This window comes from Myodes glareolus, chromosome 22 (assembly GCF_982192425.1).
Source record: "Myodes glareolus chromosome 22, mMyoGla1.1, whole genome shotgun sequence".
In the NCBI taxonomy this organism is placed as follows: Eukaryota; Metazoa; Chordata; class Mammalia; order Rodentia; family Cricetidae; genus Myodes; species Myodes glareolus.
Genome location: NC_142047.1, coordinates 13923139 through 13949352, shown reverse-complemented (window position 1 = coordinate 13949352; position 26214 = coordinate 13923139). Strand labels below are relative to the sequence as shown.

The following is a 26214-nucleotide window of genomic DNA, read 5'->3' as shown; positions in this document are numbered from 1 at the left end:
TGACAGACCCCACACACACACACTTTATCAAAACATAGTATTTTGAGAAATGGCATACTCTGTAAGGAGCTCCGCAGTGAGGAAGCCCAGGCTCAAGGAGCCTGGAACTGGGTTCTATGAGGGTTGCAGTTTACAATAAAACCTGTGAGAATTCAGGGCTCTGGAAGGTGGCAATAGTCAAATGATGAGTCTGCTGATGGGGACTGTCTTGAGCCAAGAGCACTTTTTCACTAGAGAATAACTGACTCCTTGCACTAAGTGTGGTCTTCAAGTCTCCCATACATAAGAAAGGAAAGCTTTGGAAGCCCCAATTACCTGGTGATCCTTATTCTTAGCCACAAGTGTAAATGCTAGGAGATAGAGCTGGAGAATTCACTGCAGTTAAACAGAAGCACCATAATCATTTGTTTGTGTGTGGATTTCACACTTAGAAAACCCTACAGTAATTTAATTTAGGATCTTGCTATATAAAGTGTTAGACCTGACATCGTTGTAGATGAAGAATTTGAGTTGTACAATATTTTAACATTATCGTTTTCAAAATTTTAAGACATAAAATGCTCCCTATTGCCACATATAACTGTCAACCTGAGTTTTGGGGGTGAGACACACAGCAGAACACGTTTAAGGAAAGTGTCACAACTTCTGTCAGTTGGTGTAGAAATCAAGTGCACAGCACACTGGTAGCACAGTTTCTTAGATTTTCCAAGATACTCAGTTAAAGTTCTAGGATTGCCATCAGCCTCCCTACCAAATTATCTCTGAACTATCAATTCATCTTCATAACCAAATCCTGTTCATCACCTTTTTCATCAGTCTAATAGAGATGCATCTAAAACTTTGAATTAATCCTTTTCCAGTCTATTCAGTATCCAGAAATCATTCAGTCAATCTCTACCAGCATACCTATGCCAGACCTCCAAAACAATAGTTTGCTAAATATCTACCTCTTACTTTTCATCTGCATTTTCAGTGAATTCACCTAAATAAACAGTACTTGTATTGACCAGATATATACACCAGCCTGATGTCTGTGTGTCCATCCATTTATGATCCAGACAGAGGGGAGCTAAAAGGGAAACAATGAGGTACACTGAATGCTTTCCTGATCACAGCTGAGAAAAGGCCAGGATGCAATGTGTTTCAGTGTGAGTGCAGGATTTGGGATTTTCTCTTCTCAGATGAGAACAACCTTCAAGATTCCTAGAACAGAAAAAGAAGTGTGTTGCAGAGAATTTTCAAATAATCAAAATATCCTGGAACAAACAGCTTAGGATGTGTCTAGATCTAGACCCTTTGAATTTACTGTTGGGAATGCACTTGTCTCCATTCCTTTCCATTCGTAATTGAAGGAGAGTGTGGGAATCTTCTCTCTAAACTAGTGTGCTTTCTTAGCAGGTTAAAGATCTTAGAATCTAGACTAATACTCTACATGCATGGGAGGCAACTATACTAAAAAATTCCGCAGTAATGTTAAGGGTCTACTCAGCTTTCCCAGCAGAGTTTTACCAAGATGTCTGACTTGAGTTAAGAAGACTGTAGAGAGGGAAGACATTAGGACCAGAAAAACCAACTAGAAAGTTCCACCACTGCATTAATCCAGGGAGGTCTCCTGCTGGACACTGAGCTCCGGGTCACATGCAGTTGTCTGCATTCCTGCAGCAGGAGGAAGGAAGGAAAAGGCAAGGGTGTGGTGGAGGGGAAAATGTGGTTCTGTTGCCCATCCCGGCTGTAGACTTATCTTCGCTCTGGATACTGTGCACCCTCTACCACCACCTTGACCTAATAACTCTACTCTCCATGGGAAACATCAGGGTATTGTGCTGGAGAGAGTAGAAGATGGGGAAAGGTGAAAAATAGAGATCACAGGCAGAGGCCCCAGACATCCTCTCCATGCCCTGGAGACCATGAATGGGTCCCCAGGCCCTGTCTCTTTATACCAGATGCCCCTTATCGATCCTGCTGCACTTTATGCCCAGACCCTGAGGACACAGCATAAGGTCCTCTATTTCTGGTCCCACAAAGGAATAATCAGGAGAAAAAACCTAAAAGTTTAGGCTGAAACTCAAAGGATCTACTTTTGTCTAAGGGAAGTTTCTCACCCACTTTCTCTGACGTTTTCTCCACAGAAGTTTGGTTCTCTTGATTTTCTTGGAGATCCCAGAGAGGTAAGGGCCTTTGCTTTCTGTATGTGAGTGTAGAATCTTATGTATTAAATCCAAGGGAAAGGACTCCCCTTTGAAGAATTCTGATGTCCTTTATGTGTTTTCTGCCCAGACCCAGTGAGGGAAAGTCACTAGCTTGGGTAATACAGCCATGGCAACCAGGGGCAGGATAGCCTGTTTCCTGATTCAGTGCTTGTCCTCAGCAACTCTGGCCCCTAGAGTCACCTATCCCCCTCCAGTGGTCATTTCTTGCTTCTAAAATGACACTGTGGAGGAAGGATGATCAGACCTTACCTATGGCTGAGATGACTCGCGAAGAGTCCAGGAGCCCTCACCGAGGAGCACAGTTCTCAAAGGATGACAAAGGGCAGATGTATGAGAGTGGAGCCTGACTGAGATGATGAGGATACTGCCCTCCTCCAGCATCCAGAATACATGAGTGGGGCCTCTCCTCTCCCTGTCCTTCTCCCTCCTAGCTCTGACCAGGATCGGGTGATGTCAGGTATATAGCATCTCCAGTCTTGTCCCTTCTGTTCCCTCCCTGTAGAATCCCTGTTCTTATTATGTGCAAGGAAGGGTTTAGGAGCTGGGACGTGAAACAAACAAGATTTCCTACTTTCTTAGAAACTGATCTTCTGGTGGGACATAGTATCAGGAAAATAAATTGGTAAGTTATGTTGAGTATCTGACATTGGCAGCAGAGAGAGAGCTGCTGAGTGGTTTGTGTGAATAGCGGGTTTAAGTTATGGCTTGAATAGCCAAGTTATGCTAAAGGGAAATGAAGTCAGCTAACTGAAACCTAGCAATATTTCCCTGTAGGTGAAAAGGCTTGTTACAGGGGGAAAGTGTGTTTGAAGTAGAAATAGCCAGGACAGAAACGGGCTTGAGTCTGGGGAGCTGGAAGAGGTTAAGATGGGCTTAGCTATTGAAAGACAAGGATGGTGACACAGGATGAGAGATGGGTATCCAGAAGGGTCTGAATGGAGCAGTGAAGCCTGTTGAGTTTACAAACATCCCTTTGACTGCAGCATGAAAATAGGTTATAGAGAAGGGGCAGGGGCCATGCAGAGACCACTGCGTGACCGCAGCATAGGCAAGGCGTTCTGGTGTAATGTGTCGGGTCATGGCAGGTTGGAAGGAACCACCAGTAGGTGTGGCATCAGGAGCCTGGAGCTGAGCGTTCTTATGTTGACCTTCAAGCACGAAGTAGATAATGGAAACTAGAAGTGATGAACCTCTAAGCTCTCCTGTGGATGACATCCTCCCTACAGGAAGTCCACACCTTTTAAAACTTCCCACAAAGTGTCATCAACAGGGTCAAAATGTTCAAATGGGGCCACTTAAACCACACACACAACTGTATAAAATTTACAAATTATAATATAGCTATGATTTCAAATTATGCACCATTTCATATGCATATGTAAAATTGTATATGATCTGTTACACAGATGTACATACATATCTTACTTTGCTCAAGATCCATTCCCACAATGCCCATTCCCTGCCAGTATTCTTTCTGTCTCCCCTGGCACAGTTCTGTTTTTAGCAACTCATAGACGTTGTCCCATTTAGGACCCCGACTTGCTATGGCCCAGCCGCGTGAGTCCATGTGCTGGCTAAGCACTGAGATGGGCCGAAAGTGGAGTCTGATGGTAGCCGAGGAAGGGCAGTCACAGATGTTGCGTTGTTCTCTTCCCTAGAGCTACTGTTTGCTTCACGCTATAATTGATGGAGTGGTGCTGCCAAAGGCACCAGAAGAGATACTGGCTGAGAAGAACTTCAACACTGTGCTCTACATTGTGGGCATCACCAAGAAAGAGTTTGGCTGGAGCATGCCTATGGTGAGACCATATAGGACTCTTAGTGGTACCCATAGAGGCTCAGTCCACACAACCCACCTTTTGTTTCTCCGTGCTCTCTCTGGTCACAGTCTCCAACCAGACCGGAGAAACTGTCATACTTCCATGGGAAGATTCTTCAGCATGGCCCAACTGCCCTCTGGGAACTACAGCCCTGGAAAACCCTCTCTCTAGACACTGTCTTTCCTCAAGGAGTCTAAATTTCCAGGCTGGGAGAGTCAGTGGAGAGGACAGTGGTGCAGATGGAGTGAAAAGGGGCAGCTAAGGAGTAGGAGTTGGAGTTCTGCATATCTACCTGCAACAGGAGTGCACAGGTCATCAATGAAATTCAGCCCTATGGTTGACTCGACTCTGGCTTCCATAGATACCTGAGCTGTAGGTCAGGACTTGTATCCTCCCTGCACTTCTAACACTGTCCTAACCTAAATACCACGCATTCTCTGAAGGACTAGTGTGTGTTTGTATTATATAAACTATATATAGTATAGATTTCTATCTATAACATCTAATATATGCAATATATGTGGTATGTGCATTCTCCTGTACTGCATATATTTCTAGATATAATCTCAATTTTTTCATAGGTTATTTCTTCAAACATGAAATTTCACACCTAACAAAGCCTGGTAAAGGAATTTCCTTCTGTATTGGTTTGGATAGTCGACCTTTTTGTTTCTTCCTGTTAATTCCACACGATTCACAAATATTAACCATTGTGTTCAACAACTAACAAGGCCTTGTAAAGGAACTTCTTTCTGTATTGGTTTGGATATTCAACCTTGTTGTTTCTTTCTGTTAATTCCACATGATTCACAAATACTAACCATTGTGTTTAACAGATGATAGGCTTTCCACACATGCTAACTCCGTGGCTAAAAGTGCTTATATCTGTGTTTCAGCCCCCGTTTTCTACTCTGCATGCTTTAGTATAATGCAAAAAAAACCTCATTTGTTGTTTGTTGTTTAAAAATTCCAGTATTTCCAGGATATATTATTGAGTAAAAGATTCCTTTGGAAAGCTGGCAAAAGATGGAGGCTATTTTCAGCAAAACCCAGTTATCTAGGGCTTAGAGACCCAAGACTTCTGTAGGTAATTTTGGGGAGGCAAAGCAGACAGGTGGGCACCACAATATTTACTAACATTGAGTGCTTTGCCCTTCTGACACATGGGCCCCTACTATCTGTAGGTCTCCAAATGGTCTCGGCTCTAATAAAGAGAAAGTTTCTGACCATCAAGACTCATGAGCCATGTCTTTTTCATTCCCTTTCTCAGAAATGCTTTTCTGATCAATTTCTGGTCCTTTTAGAACATCTCTGAGAGTCTGATTCCAGCTGTCATTGAGAAGTATATATCAGGGACAGACAACCCCATAAGAAAGAAAGACCTTCTCCAGGACTTAATGGGAGATGTGATGTTTGGTGCCCCATCTGTGATTGTGTCCCGTCATCACAGAGGTGAGTCTCAGTCCCAGGTGTTGCATGGGAGGAGGATACAGGCTCACCAGCTAGGCCTTCAACTCACCCACCTCTTGAAATAGTCAGTTATGAAATCTGCTGACGATCAGGCCTCAAAAGCTGGTTCCCTATGTCCTGCGATCTTTAGTTTCACTTTTGCCAGTAGGAATCTATGAGAAAGTTGGTCACAGGCAGTTTAGTCTAGGAGATGGTCCCACAGCACACTGTAGAGAGGTGAAGTGATACTTAGACAGGATAGGGGCCAACCTAGCGAGCTGCCTAGCATGTGACCACCTTAGATACACACAGCCAGTGTTTTTCTTAGGACTTTTCTCTCTCAGCAGCTAAAGAGTGGTATGTATCCACCTCTCATTGGGTAAGAGCTCTCCCACAGGAATTGTTAGGTCTATGATGCCTTTATCTGCTGCAAACATGAGCACAGATGTTTATAGTGGCCAGAAAATGGCTCAGGCAAATCCTGTTGGTGTTTTATGTGCATATCAGGCTGGCCTGCCCAGAAATAGGCAATTAGTAAGAAGGTGTGGTTGTTACTTCTCTCACTCCCTAACCAAAAAAAAAAAAAAAAATGACATGTCAAAATTTAAGGGGAGGAGGCTTTACTTTAATTCGGGGCCTCAGAATGTTCAGCCTGTGATGTTGAGAAAGTTTGATCAGCTCGCATCATGGGGGCATGTGAGTATTGAAGCTGTATGGAACAGCAACAGGCATAGTCCGGGTCATTTCTGAGTATGGCCCCAGTGACCCGCCTCCTACCAACAGGCCACACTTTCCTAGCCAATAGTGTGTTAGAGCTTGAATGCAACAATAGTTAAAAACGTTAGCCATAGTGATCTAATTGTCTCCGGAAACACTCCCACAAACACAAAAGTGTGATTTGCGAGTTTTCTTAGCATTTTTAAATTTAACTAAGTTGCTGGAACCAACTATCAAAGTTACCAATTACATCTGCCAAAACTGCTCCGTCTGCGAGGCTAAAATGACTTTCCAGCATTCCTTTCTGAAGTTGCAGTTACCTATGAGAAACTGCAGGGATGAAGGAAGAATGGAGAATATAGCACAATGACATATTTTGAAAGAGAGAAACTTTTTAACATTTCTTAAATTGCAAATTGATAAATTTCACCTTCATGCAATGCCTAATAAATATATCTGCTGATTAACACACACATTTCTTCAAATCCTTAAAACATTTTCTACAGTGAGAAGACTTGAAATTTTCTCTCAGCTATTCTTAAATGCATGATTTTATCATTCATATATATGACACTGTGGGTTGGGAAACTAATAAGACAAAGAATTCCTTCCTGCCTGATACTTTTATTCCTCTTTTTGTTCATCTTCCTCATTCATTGACCTCCAACCTCTTTACCCCAAGTTTCGTCTGTATGCTTGCTAGTGATCTAGATTCTACAATAAGCAGCAACACATGTAATTTATCTTTCTATGTTCAGCTATTTAACATGGCATCATGCCCTCTGATTCACCCCACACTGTAAAAGTAACAGTTTCCTTCTTAACATTAAAGGGCACTCCATTGTGGTGATATTTTGTTTGTAATCTAACAAGTAAAGCTTTCCTGAGGATCAGAGTGCAGTGTTAAACCACTAGTCAACCATAGAGACCAGGCCAAGGTGGCACACACCTTTAATCCCAGGACTTAGGAGACAGAGGCAGACAGATATCTGTGAGTTCAAGGCTACCCTGGTCTTCACAAGATCGAGCCAGTCTAAAAGAGAAACAGAGCCAGGAGGTGATGGATCACACATTTAAACCCAGGACTTGGAAGTCACACACCTTTAATCCAAGCACTAGGGAGGTGGAGACAGGAAGGAATACAGCTGGACAGAGAGAGCAATATAAGGCGAGAAGAGACAGGAGCTCAGTTGCATTCTGCAGATTCAGTCTGAGTCTGCAGTCTGAAGATTCATAGAGACAGGATTGTCACTTCAGTCTGAGCACCGGTAGAAGTAAGAACACTATAGGAATGTTGCTCTGATTCTCTGGTGTCTCAGCTTTCACCTCCTAATAGCTGACTTCACAGTTTTAGTATTAAGACCAATCAGAATTCATGCTACACTCCACTATCTACACATCAGCATTTTCCTTCTCCTCTGTTGTCAAAAAAGAGAAATAAAACTCACACAAAGGTGCTCCCTGGTCTCAGGAGTCACATGCCTTTAATCCCAGGACTAGGAAGGTTCAGACAGGAGAGATTGACTGGATGGAGAGAGGTATATAAGGCAGGAGGAGATAAGAGCTCATTGAACTCTTAGGTTTGGTGGAGAGCATTGCAGTCTACAGTCGTGCTGAGGACAGGATCATCCCTTTGTAGAGGTAAAAACTCTCTAGTGGCTTGGTTGTTTGCTTTTCTGATTTTAAGCTTGAAACCCTATATCTGTTCCTTGGTTTTTATTATTTGTGCTACAGTACCACATCACTAATCCTTCATCCCAGCAGTATTTAAAGGATTCTCTTTTCTAAACATATTTACTATAATTTTCTACTTTCACTTCTCAATAAAACCAATTTGGATCATGGGAAAAGACTTTCATTATGATTTTAACTTGGATATTTTCAAATATCCAATAAGATAATAACTTTTCACCTATCCATTTCCCTTTCCTTTAGTATTTTTAATGTTTTAAATTGAAAAAGGTTGTATCACTTTCCCCCTCCCTTTTTTCCCTCCTTCTTCTCCCAGATACTCTGTCTGTAGCCACCTAAGAATCATGAAAGCTACCAGTATTGCATGATATACATAAAGGTGCCCAAGGCACTCACATCAGTGGCAGCCACCAACTGACTGATTGGACTTATGGCCCACTCATCAGGAGTGGTACTGGAAACCTAGCCAGCTTCTAGAGTCTACTGTTATCCTGCACCTTAGCAAAAAAAATCTGCTATCTGTTTTCATATATATATGTGTGTGTGTGTGTGTGTGTGTGTGTGTGTGTGTGTGTGTGTGTGTGTGTATACTACTTCCGGCCTCTGGCCCCTTTTGTTCATTTTGAATTTATTTATTTGTTTATTGCTATTGTGTGTTTGAATTGTTCATATGGTCTTTGAATAGACACATGTCACATAGAAGGATCAAAAACAGCTTTCTCTTCCAATGATTGCTTCTGCATCCTGCTATTGGTTTCTTTCTGTGAAGAATTGCTTGATTTCCTATTAATCCATTTGTCCGTTTCTCTTGTTCATGGTGCTGGTGCTCAGTCTAAGCTACTGTTTTCCGTGGACAGAATTATTGTTTTTTCTTTATGACTTCTACTTGTGATTGGGGGTTTCTGAGGTGATATTTGTCTTCTCTCCATTTTAGTTTCATGAATGTGGAAATCTGGTTTTCTCAACAACATTGACTAAAGAGACTGCTTTATCTTATTTTAGATTCATGATGTCTTTGTAAAACAGCAGCCAGTACCTGCCTGTGTTCCCAATGTTCAATGCAAGCACAAGGGTAAAGCAACTACCACACTAACTGCCACACTGCTGAGTAACTGTGGATACAGAACAGAGTTAAAGTCAGGTCGTGTAACTCCAGCATTGCTCTGACTGCTCACGGTCATCTTGGTGACAATTGGTTTTAGGTAATTTTTCTTTCTATAAGGACAAATGGCGTTGGAATTTGAGGACATACTTAATTAAACCAATAGATCACTGTGAGTACTACGGATATTTCAAAATCGATCCTTTCACTCCTTGATCAGGAGATGTCTTTGTCTTTACTTGTATGTTTATTTTCTTTAACCTATGAACTTGTTTTCAGAATTCAGTGGTAGTACTACCTAGATTAAATTTAGCTTTATATTTCTACTGCCATCATTGTGTAGGTTTCTCAAGGCATCTGTGCAGTGTTCCAGATGTCTGTTGCCAACACAGAGGGAGTCCAGCTGGCTTGACTTCAGGTCAAGGAAGCCAGAGCATTAAGAGAGCATTAAGCATCCAATAACTGCTAAGGATGGGGTAAAATGATCCCACCAATCCCCACCTTTGCAATTTGAAAATTTGCATCAGGGAGAGAGTGTAAAAGGAGCTAAACAAAATGTGCCCTCAGCAAGAACCGTGATATTAAAGATTTCCCTATTTATCACTTTTGCAGTGGCCCAGGGAATACTGGGTCCCCTAACTGCCTCTGTTCCTTCTCGGCTCTCCTACTCTTGTGCATGTACTTGTTCACGGTAGTTTCTTATGACAGCTCTGTTGCTGTGGTCTCTGTTACAGTGTTTCTGGTTGTGAGTCTTTAAATTTATTTAAACTGATAAAAATTATTTTGTGGTTAGTAGGTTTATCAATTTATGGTGTTTCTGCTTGCTTTCTTTCTATCTTTCTTTCTGAGAAAAACAAAACCTCAGTTTTGTTCGCCTTTCTTATATTTTAAATTCTCAAACTTCTGACTTTATCTTTACGATTTCGTTCCTTCTTTGAGTTTTCTTAGAACTTTGGTATGTAACCTTAGGTTGTTGGAAACTTTTCCTCTCTTAAGGAAGGGGTTTATTGCTATAAGCTTCTCGTATAGTTGCCCTCACTTTAACACATACGTGTTGGCAGGCTGCACTGTTTTCCTTATTAAATTGTCCACTTTTCAAACGTGTATGTAATGCATTCTGATCTCTCTGCCACTTTTATCTCCTCCTGCCTCCGGCCACTTCCCCTTAGCTATATTCATTTCTTTCTGTTTGCTTGTGAACTCTGTCACTGGGATCTTTGTTTAATAACCATGACTTTCAGGGTAGCATTATTTAGTCAAGCAGGATATCTCCCTTATAAAGCTAATTTTCTTTTAACTTATATTTCTAAATTGCCTTATGAAATAGTATATGTTTGACTGGAAAAATGGCTTAGCAGGTAAAGGCGCTTGCTGCCAAGCCTGATGACCTGAATTCGATTCCTGGAGCCTACATGGTGGACAGAGAGAACCAATTCCTGTGTTGTCCTTGTCCCTTTACATGTGAACTGTGGTATTTGTGTGTAACAAGAGTGGACAACTTTGCCTTGCTCCTGATTTTAGTGGGATAACTTCAAACTTTTTCTCCATTTAGCCTGGTGTTGACAATGGGCATGTCATTTACAGCATTTGAAGTTATGTTATTTTAAGTCATTAGTTAAAGTTGTCTTTAAAAATGAGGCTACAAATTGTAAAATTATTTTTGTAACAGTTTATAATGCAAGTTAAATCTGGAAAGTAATCATTTGTATAGTCTTTCCTTTTTACATAGTTAAAATTGTGGTATAAAGCCCACAATTTATAGATATAAGCATCTATAATTCAGTATAATTTATAGACATTAACATCAAAATTAGATGGGCTAAAAATCTTAGAACAATGTAATATAGTCATATGTCATTATTGCATTGTCCAAATTTTGATGCTACAAATAATTTCCTTATATATATATATATATATATATATATATATATGTATTCAAGATTATAATATTTAATGCTTGTGATTGTAAGAAATTAAATAGTAGTTATAATTAGTATAGTTAATATCTCCTTGTCTAAGCACAAAAGGTATATGAAAATGAAATTGAGGGGCGAAAGAGATTGGTCAGCAGTTACTGCTCTTCCAGAAGATCTGAATTCAGTTCTCTTCACCCATGGTGGGTGGCTCACAACTGCCTGTAACACCAGCTGCTGAGGATCTAACTGCCCCCTTTCAGACTCTTGGAGTACACACATGTGCCATACAATCACAGAAATACAACACAAACACACACACATATATACATATACATATATATATACACACATATATGTGTGTGTGTGTGTAAATAAAAATAAAATATATAAAAAATAAAATTGAGTGAGATAATGTTCCATTACCAAAATGAAGCTTATAGATAAATGAATTTTGGATAAAGTTTCAGAAGTGTTAATATTGTCATATTTTTAATTGATAAAAGATGTTTGATACTGTGATATGTTACGTTCTAAGTTACATGTTTAGAAATAGCCTTTTTAATTTATAAGATTATGTGTGTTTTCTCAAATATTGTATCTTATTCATTCAAGTTAGACAGAAATGCTACTTTGTAAAGTTTAGAAAAAGTCTCATGGTCTGTATATTAGGATAATCTTAAAGTTTTTGTTAGATTCTAATTTTATAATTTTGGAAAAGTCGTTATTGTTTCTATGAATGCTTTGTTGCTGGAGTTCTTTAAAAATGCAGTTACATAAACAATACGTCGCTACAAATCCAGCCTTACAGAAAGTATTAGAAAGCAAATCACAACCCAAGGAATCCAACATTCCTAACACTGCCTACAATAACTCAGGCATCTAGCGACCCTTCACAAGCAGAACTCAAAGAAGGGAAAAACATACACGCCAATACCCCAAAAAGAAAAAAAAATAACCGGAGTCAACAACCACTGGTCATTAATATCACTTAATATCAATGGACTCAATTCACCTATAAAAAGGCACAGACTTAGAGATTGGATACGAAAACAGGATCCAACATTCTGCTGTTTACAAGACACAAACCTCAACCACAAAGACAGACATCTACTCAGAGTAAAGGGCTGGGAAAAGGTTTTCCAAGCAAACGGACCTAAGAAACAAGCGGGTATGGCCATTCTAATATCTAACAATATTGGCTTCAAACTAAAATCTATTAGAAGAGATAAAGATGGACATTTCATACTCATAACAGGAACAATTCATCAGGAGGAAGTCTCAATCCTGAATATCTATGCCCCTAATATAAAGGCACCCACTAATGTAAAAGAAACTCTTCTAGAACTCAAGGCCGTCATCAAACCACACACACTAATAGTAGGAGACTTCAACACTCCTCTCTCACCAATGGACAGATCAATCAGACAGAAATCCAACAGAGAAATAAGAGAATTATTGGAGGTATTGAATCAAATGGACTTAACAGACATCTATAGAACATTCCACCCAAATAGGAAAGAATATACCTTCTTCTCTGCTGCCCATGGAACCTTATCAAAAATTGACCACATACTTGGTAACAAAGCAAACTTCCACAGATACAAAAAAATATTAGTAACCACCTGTGTCTTGTCAGATCACAATGGATTAAAGTTAGAATTCAACAACAATGCTACACCCAGGAAGCCAACAAACTCATGGAAGTTGAACAGTCAACTATTAAATCACCCCTGGGTCAAGGAAGAAATAAAGAAAGAAATTAAAGTCTTCCTTGAATTTAATGAAAATAAAGACACAACATACTCAAACCTATGGGACACTATGAAAGCAGTGCTAAGAGGAAAGTTCATAGCATTAAGTGCCCAATTAAAGCAAACGGAGAAAGCACACATGGGAGACTTAACAGCACACTTGAAAGCACTAGAAAAAAAAGAAGCTGATTCACCCAGGAGGAGTAGAAGACTGGAAATAATCAAACTGAGGGCTGAAATCAACAAAATAGAAACACAGAAAACAATCCAAAGAATCAATGAAACAAAAAGCTGGTTCTTGGAGAAAATCAACAAGATCGACAAACCCCTATCCAAACTAATCAAACAGCAGAGAGAAAACATGCAAATTAATAGGATCAGAAATGAAAAGGGGGACATAACCACAGACACAGAGGAAATTCAGAGAATCATTAGATCTTACTACGAAAGCTTATATGCCACAAAGTTGGAAAATGTAAAAGAAATGGACATTTTTTTAGATAAGTACCATATACCAAAGTTGAACCAAGACCAGGTGAACAATCTAAATAGACCTGTTAGCCGTGAAGAATTAGAAGCTGTTATCAGAAATCTCCCTACCAAAAAAAGCCCAGGACCAGATGGTTTCAATGCAGAATTCTACCAGAACTTCCAGGAAGAGCTAATACCTATACTCCTTAATGTATTCCACAATATAGAAACAGAAGAATCGTTGCCAAACTCCTTTTATGAAGCCGACACTTACCCTGATACCAAAACCACACAAAGACACAACCAAGAAAGAGAATTACAGGCCAATCTCACTCATGAACATCGACGCGAAAATTCTCAATAAAGTACTGGCAAACCGAATCCAAGAACACATTAGAAAAATTATCCATGGGGACAGGCGGTAAGTGCAAAGGGACGGGAGTCCCTTTGTTCTAATAGCCGGCCTGCAGCAAGCTAAGACTGCAGGCAGGGAGACTTCTGACCAGCGAGGGGCTCTGATCCTGTACCAGAAGATACAACGGAAGGGTAAGTGTGTTGTTCTTGACTGCCATACAAGTCCGGTTAGGGAACACACAATATTCCTGCCATCCTTATCTCCCTGGCTACTCCAAAGGAGCAGCTTCCCCCAGCTAAACTCTCTCTCCTGCTACGCCATCCCAGCTTTCAGCCTGGAACCTCTACCCTTCCCCTCTCCCTTTTTCGGGGCTTAAATTCCTCCATCTCAGCCGGGGTGGGCGCCATGGGCCAAGACAGGCGGTGAGTGCAAAGGGAAGGGAGTCCCTTTGTTCTGATAGCCGGCCTGCAGCAAGCTAAGGCTGCAGGCAAAGTGATTCCTGGATAGTAAGGGGCACTAATCCAGTAGAAGAAGACCCAGCGGAGGGAAGAGCCATTGGAAAGCATTTGAAGGAAGAGATGGGCAGGCGCCAAGGCAAGAATTCCTCCAACAATCTGAAAAACAACATGAAAACACCAGATCCCAGCGATCTTACGACAGAAGGACTTGAGCACCCTATTCCGGAAGAAGTGGAAAACAGTGTCATTATGAAAGCAATAGAGTCTCTTAAACAGGGTATGAATAACTCACTTAAAGAAATAGAAGAGAAATATAACAAAAAGATGGAAGAAATGAGTAAAGAAATGGAAGACAAATATAACAAAAAGTTTGAAGAAATGAGTAAATTTGTAAGTGATACCCTGGGAAACCAAGAAAAAACAATCAATCAGGTAATGGAATCAGTTCAGGAATTGAAAACTGAAATGGAGGCAGTGAAGAAAACACAAACCGAGGGCCGATTGGATATGGAAAATCTAGGTAAACAAACAGAGACTTCAGGAACAAGCATAACCAATAGAATACAAGAGATAGAAGAACGAATCTCAGAGTATAAAGACACCATAGAGAAAATAAACGCCCTGACCAAAGAAAACAGCAAATCCAACAAATTCTCATCACAAAACATTCAGGAAATATGGGACATAATAAAAAAACCAAATATAAGAATAATAGGAGTAGAAGAAGGAGAAGAATTGCAGATCAAAGGTCCAGAAAATATATTCAACAAAATTATAGAAGAAAACTTTCCCATCCTAAAGAGGGATATTCCTATGAAGGTGCAAGAAGCATACAGAACACCGAAAAGACTGGATCAGAAAAAAACATCCCCTCGCCATATAATAATCAAAACACAAAGCATTCACATTAAAGAAAGGATATTAAGAGCTGCAAAGGAAAAAGGTCAAGTAACCTATAAAGGTAAACCTATCAGACTTACACCAGACTTCTCTATGGAAACCATGAAAACCAGAAGGTCCTGGATAGAGGTACTGCAGAAACTAAGGGACCATGGATGCAAGCCCAGACTACTATACCCAGCCAAGCTTTCATTCACTATCAATGGAGAAAACAAAATATTCCAGGATAAAAACAAATTTAAACAATACGTAACTACTAATCCAGCCTTACAGAGAATATTAGAAGGAAAATTACATCCCAAGGAATCCAACATTGCCAACACTGCCTACAATAACTCAGACATCTAGCAACCCTTCACTAGCACAACCCAAAGAAGGAAAACACATACACTCTACTACCCAAAAAAAAAAAAATGACCGGAATCAACAACCACTGGTCATTAATATCTCTTAATATCAATGGACTCAGTTCACCTATAAAGAGGCACAGACTTAGAGATTGGATACGAAAACAGGATCCAGCACTCTGCTGTTTACAAGAAACACACCTCAACCACAAAGACAGACACCTACTCAGAGTAAAGGGTTGGGAAAAGGTTTTCCAAGCAAATGGACCTAAGAAACAAGCGGGTGTGGCCATTCTAATATCTAACAAAATTGACTTCAAACTAAAATCAATCAGAAGAGATGGAGATGGACATTTCATACTCATAACAGGAACAACTCATCAGGAAGAAGTCTCAATCCTGAATATCTATGCCCCTAATATAAAGGCACCCACTAATGAAAAGGAAACTCTTCTAGAACTCAAGGCCGTCATCAAACCACACACGCTAATAGTAGGAGACTTCAACACTCCTCTCTCACCAATGGACAGGTCAATCAGACAGAAACCAAACAGAGAATTAAGAGATTTATTGGAGGTATTGAATCAAATGGACTTAACAGACATTTATAGAACACTCCACCCAAATAGGAAAGAATATACCTTCTTCTCTGCAGTTCATGGAACCTTCTCGAAGATTGACCACATACTTGGTAACAAAGCAAACTTCCACAGATACAAAAAAATATTAGTAACCACCTGTGTCTTGTCAGATCACAATGGATTAAAATTAGAATTCAACAACAATGCTACCCCCAGGAAGTCAACAAACTCATGGAAGTTGAACAGTCAACTATTAAATCACCCCTGGGTCAAGGAAGAAATTAAGAAATAAATTAAAGACTTCCTTGAATTTAATCAAAACAAAGACACAACATACTCAAACCTATGGGACACTATGTAAGCAGTGCTAAGAGGAAAGTTCATAGCAATAGGTGCCCAAATAAAGAAAACAGAGAAAGCACACATGGGAGACTTAACAGCACACTTGAAAGCTCTAGAAAAAAAAGAAGCTGATTCACCCAGGAGGAGTAGAAGACTGGAAATAATCAAACTGAGGGCTGAAATCAACAAAATAGAAACACAGAAAACAATCCAAAGAATCAATGAATCAAAAAGCTGGTTCTTGGAGAAAATCAACAAAATTGACAAACCCCTATCCAAACTAATCAAATGGCAGAGAGAAAACATGCAAATTAATAGGATCAGAAATGAAAAGGGGGACATAACCACAGACACAGAAGAAATTCAGAGAATCATTAGATCTTACTACGAAAGCTTATATGCCACAAAGTTGGAAAATGTAAAAGAAATGGACATTTTTTTAGATAAGTACCATATACCAAAGTTGAACCAAGACCAGGTGAACAATCTAAATAGACCTGTTAGTCGTGAAGAATTAGAAGCTGTTATCAGAAATCTCCCTACCAAAAAAAGCCCAGGACCAGATGGTTTCAATGCAGAATTCTACCAGAACTTCCAGGAAGAGCTAATACCTACACTCCTTAATGTATTCCACAATATAGAAACATTAGAGTCATTGCCAAACTCCTTTTATGAAGCTACAGTTACCCTAATACCAAAACCACACAAAGACACAACCAAGAAAGAGAATTACAGGCCAATCTCACTCATGAACATCGACGCGAAAATTCTCAATAAAATCCTGGCAAACCGAATCCAGGAACACATTAGAAAAATTATCCCTTATGATCAAGTCGGCTTCATCCCAGAGATGCAGGGCTGGTTCAACATACGCAAATCTATCAATGTAATCCATCATATAAATAAACTGAAAGAAAAAAACCATATGATCATTTCATTGGATGCTGAAAAAGCATTTGACAAAATTCAACACCCATTTATGATAAAGGTGTTGGAGAGACTGGGGATACAAGGATCATACCTAAATATAATAAAAGCAATATACAGCAAGCTGACAGCTAACATCAAATTGAATGGAGAGAAACTCAAAGCCTTTCCACTAAAATCAGGAACATGACAAGGCTGTCCACTCTCTCCATACCTCTTCAATATAGTGCTTGAAGTTCTAGCAATAGCAATAAGACAACATAAGGAGATCAAGGGGATTCGAATTGGAAAAGATGAAGTAGAACTTTCGTTATTTGCTGACGATATGATAGTGTACATAAGTGACCCCAAAAACTCTACCAAAGAACTCCTACAGCTGATAAACACCTTTAGTAACGTGGCAGGATACAAGATCAACTCCAAAAAATCAGTGGCCCTCCTATACACAAAGGATAAAGAAGCAGAGAGGGAAATCAGAGAAACATCACCTTTCACGATAGCCACAAATAGCATAAAATATCTTGGGGTTACTCTAACCAAGGAAGTAAAAGACCTATTTGACAAGAACTTTAAGTCTTTGAAGAAAGAAACTGAGAAGGATACCAGAAAATGGAAAGACCTCCCCTGCTCTTGGATTGGGAGAATCAACATAGTAAAAATGGCAATTCTACCCAAAGCAATCTATAGATTCAATGCAATCCCCATCAAAATCCCATCAAACTTCTTCACAGGCCTTGAGAGAACAATAACCAAGTTTATATGGCAAAACAAAAAACCCAGGATAGCCAAAACAAACTTATACAATAAAGGAACTTCTGGAGGCATTACCATCCCTGACTTCAAACTCTATTACAGAGCTACAGTACTGAAAACAGCCTGGTATTGGCATAAGAACAGAGAAATCGACCTATGGAATCGAATAGAAGACCCGGATATTAACCCACAAACCTATGAGCACCTAATTTTCGACAAGGGAGCTAAAGGTATACAATGGAAGAAGGAAAGCATCTTCAACAAATTGTGCTGGCATAACTGGATATCAACCTGTAGAAGAATGAAAGTAGATCCATATCTATCACCATGCACAAAACTCAAGTCCAAATGGATTAAAGACATTGACATTAATCTGTCCACTTTGAACCTGATAGAAGAGAAAGTGGGAAGTAGTCTACAAGATATAGTCACAGGAGGCCACTTCCTAAGTAGGACCCCAGTAGCACAGACAATAAGAGAAACAATGAATAAATGGGACCTACTGAAACTGAGAAGCTTCTGTAATCAAAGGACACTGTCAGTAAGACAAAAAGGCTGCCTTCTGACTGGAAGAAGATCTTCACAAACCCCTCATCAGACAAAGGTCTGATCTCCAAAATATACAAAGAACTCAAGAAACTAGACACTAAAACTCTAATTAACCCAATTAAAAAATGGGGTACTGATCTGAACAGAGAATTCACAACAGATGAACTTCGAATGGCCAGAAGACACTTAAGGTCATGCTCAACCTCCTTAGCGATCAGGGAAATGCAAATCAAAACTACTTTGAGATACCATCTTACACCTGTCAGAATAGCTAAAGTCAAAAACACTAACTATAGCCTACGTGGAGAGGATGTGGAGTGAGGGGAACATTCATCCATTGTTGGTGGGAATGCAAACTTGTGCAGCCACTGTGGAAATCAGTGTGGCGGTTTCTTAGGAAACTGGGAGTCAACCTCCCTCAGGACCCAGCAATTCCACTCTTGGGAATATACCCAAGAGATGCCCTATCATACTACAAAAATATTTGTTCAACTATGTTCATAGCTGCACTATTTGTAATAGCCAGAACATGGAAACAACCTAGGTGCCCCTCAATAGAAGAATGGTTAAAGAAGGTGTGGAACATATATACATTAGAGTTTTACTCAGCGGTAAAAAAACAATGACATCTTGAATTTTGCATGCAAATGGATGGACATAGAAAACGCTTTACTGAGTGAGGTAACCCAGACCCAAAAAGAGGAATATGGTATGTACTCACTCATAAGTGGATTCTAGCCATAGTTAAAGGTCTTTGAGTCTATAATTTGTGATCCTAGAGAAGCTAAATAAGAAGGTGAACCTGAAGAAAATCATATAGTTATCCACCTGGATAGTGGAACTAGGCAAGATTGCCAGGCAAACTCGGGTGCATGGTGGGTGGGGGGGTGAAAGTAAGGGAAGATGTTCAGGGAGAGGGGAGAGGGGGAGGATTGGGGAAGGCTTGGGGGAATGGGAGGGGGAGAAAGGAAGGATGGCTGGGGGAGCAGGGAGGTTTATATCTCAGCTAAGGGAGCCATTTTAGGGTTTGCAAGAGACTTGATTCTGGAGGGGTTCCCAGTAAAAATTAAATAAAAAAATAAAAAAATAAAAAAATTTAAAAAATAATAAAAAAAAGAAAAGAAAACGCTTTACTGAGTCAGGTAAGCCAGACCCAAAAAGAGGAATATGGTATGTATTCACTCATAAATGGATTCTAGCCATAATTTAAAGGTCTTTCAGCCTATTATTCGTGATCCTAGAGAAGCTGGATAGGAGGGTGAACCTGAAGAAAATTCAGGTAGTTTTCCTCCTGGAGATTGGAAATAGACCCAGGTAACCTGGGTCTATTGGAATAATCCCAGGTAACCTCGGGTGCATGGGGGGGGGTAGGAGGGTTGTTGGAAGGGGAGAGGGTTAGAGAGAAGGGAGCAGGAGAGGAAGGGGGAATGCTCAGGGGACTGGGAGGGGGGGAGGGAGGAAGGATAGATATGGGATCAGGGAAGAATATATCTCAACTAAGGGAGTCAGTTTAGGGTTTACTAGAGACTTGATTATAAATGGGATCCCAGGTCCAAGGAGAGATCCCCAGATAGTTCTCTGGACAGAGGAGAGGGTGCCTGAACTGGCCTTGGCCCATAACCATACTGATGAATATTTTGCTTATCACCATAGATCCTTCATCTGGCGATGGATGGAGATGGAGACGGAGACCCACATTGGAACACTGGACTTAACTCCCTAGGTCCAAACGAGAAGCAGAAGGAAAGAGAACGTGAACAAGGAAGGCAAGATCAGAGGGAACCTTCATCGGATGATGGATGGCGATACAGACGGAGACCCACATTGGAGCACCGGACGGAGTCCCCCAAGATCCAAATGAGGAGCAGAAGGAGGAAGAACATGAAAAAGGAAATCAGGACCGCGAGGGGTGTGATCATCCACTGATACAAGGGGACTGATCTATGAGAGTTCACCAAGGCCAGTTGACTGGGACTGAGCGAGCACGTGATCCAACCAGATTCTCTGAATGAAGCCGGATTCTCTGAATGTGGCTGGCCAGGAGTCTTTCTTAAAAGCCATTGACAGTGACACTGGGACTTGTTTCCTCTGCATATACTGGATTTCTGGGATCCAGTCTGTTTGGATGCTCACCTTCCTGGACCTGGAGGGAGTGGAGAGGAGCTTGAACTACCCACAGGGCGGGAGACCCTGACTGCTCTTGGGGATGGAGAGGGAGGAGGGGAGGGAGTGGGGGGAGTGGGAGGGAGTTGGGAGGAGGGGCGGAAATGGAGACTTTTGTATTTTAATAAACTTTGAGAAAAAAAAGTGCCATACCACAGTAGAGACCAGAATCCTAGCAGTGAACTGTTGGTGAACAGCTTTATCCATGCCATAGCAGCCACTGCAAAACTCTCTGGCCACTCTAATCAATGCTCTGGGTCTGTGGCAGGGATAATTATTAGAATAATTTATTATTATATACCTGCCATTTTAATATGACAGTCACTTTGCTTGGAGTGTTCTCTGAGACGCGAAGACCTGTGCTGTCTCTTAGCAGTGTGTCCATGTCCCTTATAATGACACAAAAGCACTTTCCAAGGCCCACAGCAGCCACGTCTACACTGTTGTCCCCCACCCTGGAATCTTTGCTCCTGCTGCTTCTTCTAAGTCTAACTCCACTCCTCGGACAGTCCCAAGGCTGTGTCCTCATTTTATTCAGGTCTCCACTCAAATCAGTGTCTCAAAGAGGGCTTTCCCAGTGAAAAGAAATAAAACATCACCCCACAGGCCACATCTGCCATGGTGTTTGCCTGATTTTCTTTTTCTATCTGGAATCATTGTCTTTTCAGCTGCTGGTTCATGGTCTGCAGTGTGAACTGAATGCAGTCAGAGATTTGAGATTTCTTCCCAGCTGTGCTCTAGCTCAGAGCAGTGCTGAATGCATGCTGGTCCCTTGGTACACAGCTGCTAGAAGATAAGCCTAGAACCCCACATAGAGCATTGTTGTAAAGTGAGATCCAGCTAGACTTCTGTGTCAGGACTGAAGTGTGCAGTATCCAGCCCATTTGAGGTATTGAGATCCTTGCGAGCTTTGCCATGACATCTCTGCCTAAACACTAATCTGTTCTCTTGCAGCACAGGAGATGAACACCGCAAGGGCAACTGGGGTCATTTAGACCAGGTGTCTGCACTACGTTGGGTCCAGGACAACATTGCCAACTTTGGGGGCAACCCAGGCTCTGTAACCATCTTTGGAGGGTCAGCAGGAGCTTTCAGTGTCTCTGTTCTTGTAAGTGTCCCTGGGTTTATGTGTCTGTACCTCCTAAAATCCATCCACAATTCAATCCAGTCATGAACATCTTGTCTTACAAAATTGTACTCACAGCACATCATCAGATGGCAGAGACCTAAGGTCCAATGGCCCTTTACCCAGGGAAGCTCAAGCATAGACTCAAGAACTTTCAGTTTCTACATACACACATACACACACACACACAAACACACACACACACACACACACAAACACACACACACAAACACACATGTACACACATTCACGCATGCACGCACACATGCACGCACACACACACATGCGCACATGCACACACACACGTTGTTGGAGACCACTTGTTTGTTTCCTGGCAGCCCAGACTCCCGAAATAACCACACAGAACCTGTATTAATTAAATCACTGCTTGGCCCATTAGCTCTAGCTTCTTATTAGCGAACTCTTACATCTTAATTTAATCCATTTCTATTAATCTGTGTATCACCACAAGGATGTGGCTTACTGGGGTCTGTTTCCAGTGGGGCTACACAGCTTCTCTTGGACTCCACCTTCTTTCTCCCAGCACGCAGTTTAGTTTTCCCCATAGCTCTGCCCTTCTCTGCTATAAGCTCAAGGAAGTTTCTTTATTAACCAGTGGTATTCACATCATACACAGAGGAATCCCATCTCTCCCTCCCTCCCTCCCTCTCTCTCTCTCTCTCTCTCTCTCTCTCTCTCTCTCTCTCTCTCTCACACACACACACACACACACACACACACACAATTTCTTAGTTTCATATGCAGGAACTCAAGAAATTTCAGGTTCTACACACACACACACACACACACACACACATATAACTTTTTCTGAAATGTAGTGATGGTAAAAAGTACAAACGGGAGTGTGAGTTCCAGAATGAGTTAGGTCAGGTGTCCTTGTTTGGCTTCCAGCCAGAACCACTCACAAAGAAAACCTAAGGTCCAAAGACAGAGTGGAGCTTCCCTTGAGGTCTGACAGCTTCACATGTCCAAGAGGGAGGCAGCCAACTGTGAAGAACCTGGATGTCCTGGGAAAGTAGGTGTGAGAGTGGAGGGAGGGGTAGAATGGGGAAGGATGGAGCAGAGACATGGGTCACAGGTGCAGACGGGGAATGTGAAGTGTCTTGGTGTGTGAGACCGAGCCTGATTAATATTTAGAGAATATACAGAAGGTTCTGTGAGCTGTAAGAAACTGCCTTGGAGCTGAGTAGAAAATTAATATTAATGTATTTTCTCTATTTTTCAAACATATTTTTTTTCATACTCAGAAGGGGAAATGCTTAAGCAAAAAAAAAAAGAGAATACAGATTAATGCAAAGAAAAATGTTGTTGGGGCTGGAGAGATGGCTCAGAGGTTAAGAGCATTGCCTGCTCTTCCAAAGGTCCTGAGTTCAATTCCCAGCAACCATATGGTGGCTTACAACCATCTGTAATGGGGTCTGGTGCCCTCTTCTGGCCAAAAGGCATATATACACACAGACAGAATATTGTTTACATAATAAATAAATAAATATCTTTAAAAAAATTAAAAAAAGAAAAAAAGAAAAATGTTGTTGATCTCCCTACCACCTAGGGATTATTACTGTAATATTTCTATTTTTATTTCTCTAATCTTAACCCAGAATTTTATTTAGCTGTCTATATCATCTATCTGACTTCTTCCATACACCTATAATCTTTCTTTTTCCTATTTCATGTATAATCGCTCCCCTTTTTTCTTTTTCTTCCAAATATATATCTACACTTGGTCTTTCATTATTTTACCCTAAATAAATTTTAATATGTAATACAACATAAATAGTTTCCTACCTGTAAAATGCTTCTTCAGCAATATCTTTTATAATTGCATAGTATTTCATGGTCAGAATAAATCCTTACTGCCAAATATTGCAATATTAGGATCTTGAGTTGTTTCCAAGTTTTACTATGACAAAGAATAAGCCCTTTAAATTTTTTGCAGGCCTCCACGATCTTATTCCCAGGATATATTCTGACAAATGGGAATGATAGGACAGGCTCTGTGGCACAGAATTAACAAATCGTCTTTCCAGTTGCTCTTTTAAGCACCTGACACATGATTCTTGCTCTGTTTCTTACTCTGGTCTCTGTTCCATCCCACTGATGTTCTCTTGGGGATGTCAAACCAAAGAGATCTCTGGGAAGCAGACCAGGAGAAATGACATCTGCCATGTCCACAGAGGAATGGCCAGGGCAGAGGAGCAGCTGGAGGACACCTTAAAGAGTAACTGACCACCTTTGTAAGCATATCTCCTCCTCTTCTTCTCTCCCCTTCCAGGTGCTTTCTCCTCTGGCCAAGAACCTCTTCCACAGGGCCATTTCTGAGAGTGCTGTGGTCCTCACTAATGCTATGTTTACAGAAAATGTCAAGCCTGTTGCTGAGGTACATACACCACTCTGAACAGCATCTGTGCCCTTTGCTCTCCTGGGGTCCTCGGGGATTTTTCTTTCCACGGGGTTCATCTTAAATGCTCAACGGATGCCTGAAGTGAGAATGGGAGGACTGCTATGACTCCATCTGCACCACACTATGCAGAGTCCAAGGCCCCTTTGTATGAATAACATTGTGTAGATGCCCTGAGATCCTGCACGTCTTAGTCACATCATGTACATCAAATCTCCTTAAAAATAGGCACAGTCATCATCCTCACCTGTGTGGAGAAACTGAGGCAAAAAAAGAGATTCTATGACATACCTACTGTCAACTATTTGGGAAGAGAAGGAAGTAATATTTGAAACCTCCATAACAAATGACCTCCTTAGAAGCACTGAAATTCTGGAGGATTGTGCATATTCTGTGGTGTTAGAGATAAATATATTAATAGGGATAATTGACAGTAATGGAGATACTACTTCTGTATTCAAATTTCACTATTCCAGTTAGTATCAGAGGCAATAACACTCTGTAGGATCACCAACCAGACTTGCTGGACTAGAGTACTATCTTGGTAGAGTTTCTATTGCTGTGGAGAGACACCATGCCCATGACAACTCTTATAAAGGAAAACATTTCATTGGGGATGGCTTAGAATTCAGAGGTTTAGTCTATTATCATCATGGCCGGAAGCATGATGACATTCAGGCGGACATGGTGTTGGAAATGTAGCTGAGAGTTCTATATCTTGACCACAAGCAGCAAAAGGAGACTGTGTGTCCCACACCGGGCATAGTTTGAACATCTGAGACCTCAAAGACCCCCAGTGACACATTTCCACAAAAATGGCCTCACTTACTCCAACAAGGCCATGCCTCCTAATAGCGCCACTCTCTATAGACCTATAGGGCACATTTTTATTCAAATCACCACAAGTACATTTTTAAAACTTGTCTTTAGAATTTGTGGAACCTGAGCATAGTGACTCATGCATATAATATCATTACTTTGAGGAGCAGAGGCAGAAGAATTACTGTCACTTTTAGATAAACCTAATCTATATAGCAAACTCAAGACCAACCAGAACTGTATGATGGTCTAGATAGATAGATAGATAGATAGATAGATAGATAGATAGATAGATAGATAGACAGACAGACAGACAGATATAGAGAGAAAGATAGATACAAAGAGGGAGACTTAGATAGAAATGAATATGAGATAGAGTCCATTACGTACATTAGTGGAGGGTATAGTCATTGCCTTTGATTTCTGCTGTTGGCTGTGATCTTTGATAGCTGGTTGCTAATCTTTCTGGATGTAAAACTACCACATCAGCTGTTATGGTTCATTGTTTGCGCCAGAAGACAGAGGAAGAACTCATGGAGACCTCACAAAGAATGGTAAGTATATCCATTCTACAGTCAAGTGGCCATCACTCTATGTGCTTGACTCCAATCTTCATCTGCTTAGCTGTCCTTTGTCCTGGACAAACTGCATATAACAGTTTCTTGTCTTTCAGATCTGTTGTTCTCAGATCCTAGCTGTGAGTTTCATTTTCCCTTTCTTATTATTAAATAACTCGTATGGTAAAGGTATTCCAATAATAACATGATTAAAAATTGTATGACAGCCCTCCAAAAGTAGGGAAGCTCACTTTGTGAACATTTTTGCTCTTGGGTGTATCTTAGGATCTGCAAGTAAACACCCTCCTGAATTCATGGTACTGAAAGTATTCAGCAAGTTTTTTGGAAGTGTGTCATATCACAATATTATTTGATACAGAAACTAAGTTATAATTTTCTAGCCCAATTTTCCAGAATTTCTTATTCTGTCTTAATAGAATATTAAGATAGTCAGCTATCTCCCCATTTGTTCATTGATTTTCAATCAATTCATGCTTTTGCTCATCCTGTATGTTAATATTCTCTCATCAAAAGTTAGTGATATATTTCTAATTTTTCATTAGTCGACTTTTCAATGTTTTTATAATCTATAAACCATCCAGTCAACTTATATCTATATTTTCCTAATCTTTTCCAGTCATACTTGTATCAACTAACCTCACACATCCATCAAACTACCTATCATCTGCCAATCATCATCCAATATATGTGGAAATAATGCAGACAAAAATGGGACGTTGTTCCATCTTACACAGAACTGTTCGTAGAAATTTAAAGATATGTACTA

General features: G+C 40.6%; 1 pseudogene across 1 annotated transcript in view; it reads left to right on the top strand.

Annotated features, from left to right (window-relative positions):
• LOC146890265 (carboxylesterase 1D-like) overlaps window positions 1-26214 on the top strand; it is a 90357-nt pseudogene that overhangs the window by 47086 nt on the left and 17057 nt on the right. The window contains exons 4-6 of the transcript XR_015736049.1: window positions 21455-21611; window positions 23926-24030; window positions 25320-25424. The product of XR_015736049.1 is annotated as a carboxylesterase 1D-like (transcript). The remainder of the gene's footprint in view (window positions 1-21454; window positions 21612-23925; window positions 24031-25319; window positions 25425-26214) is intronic.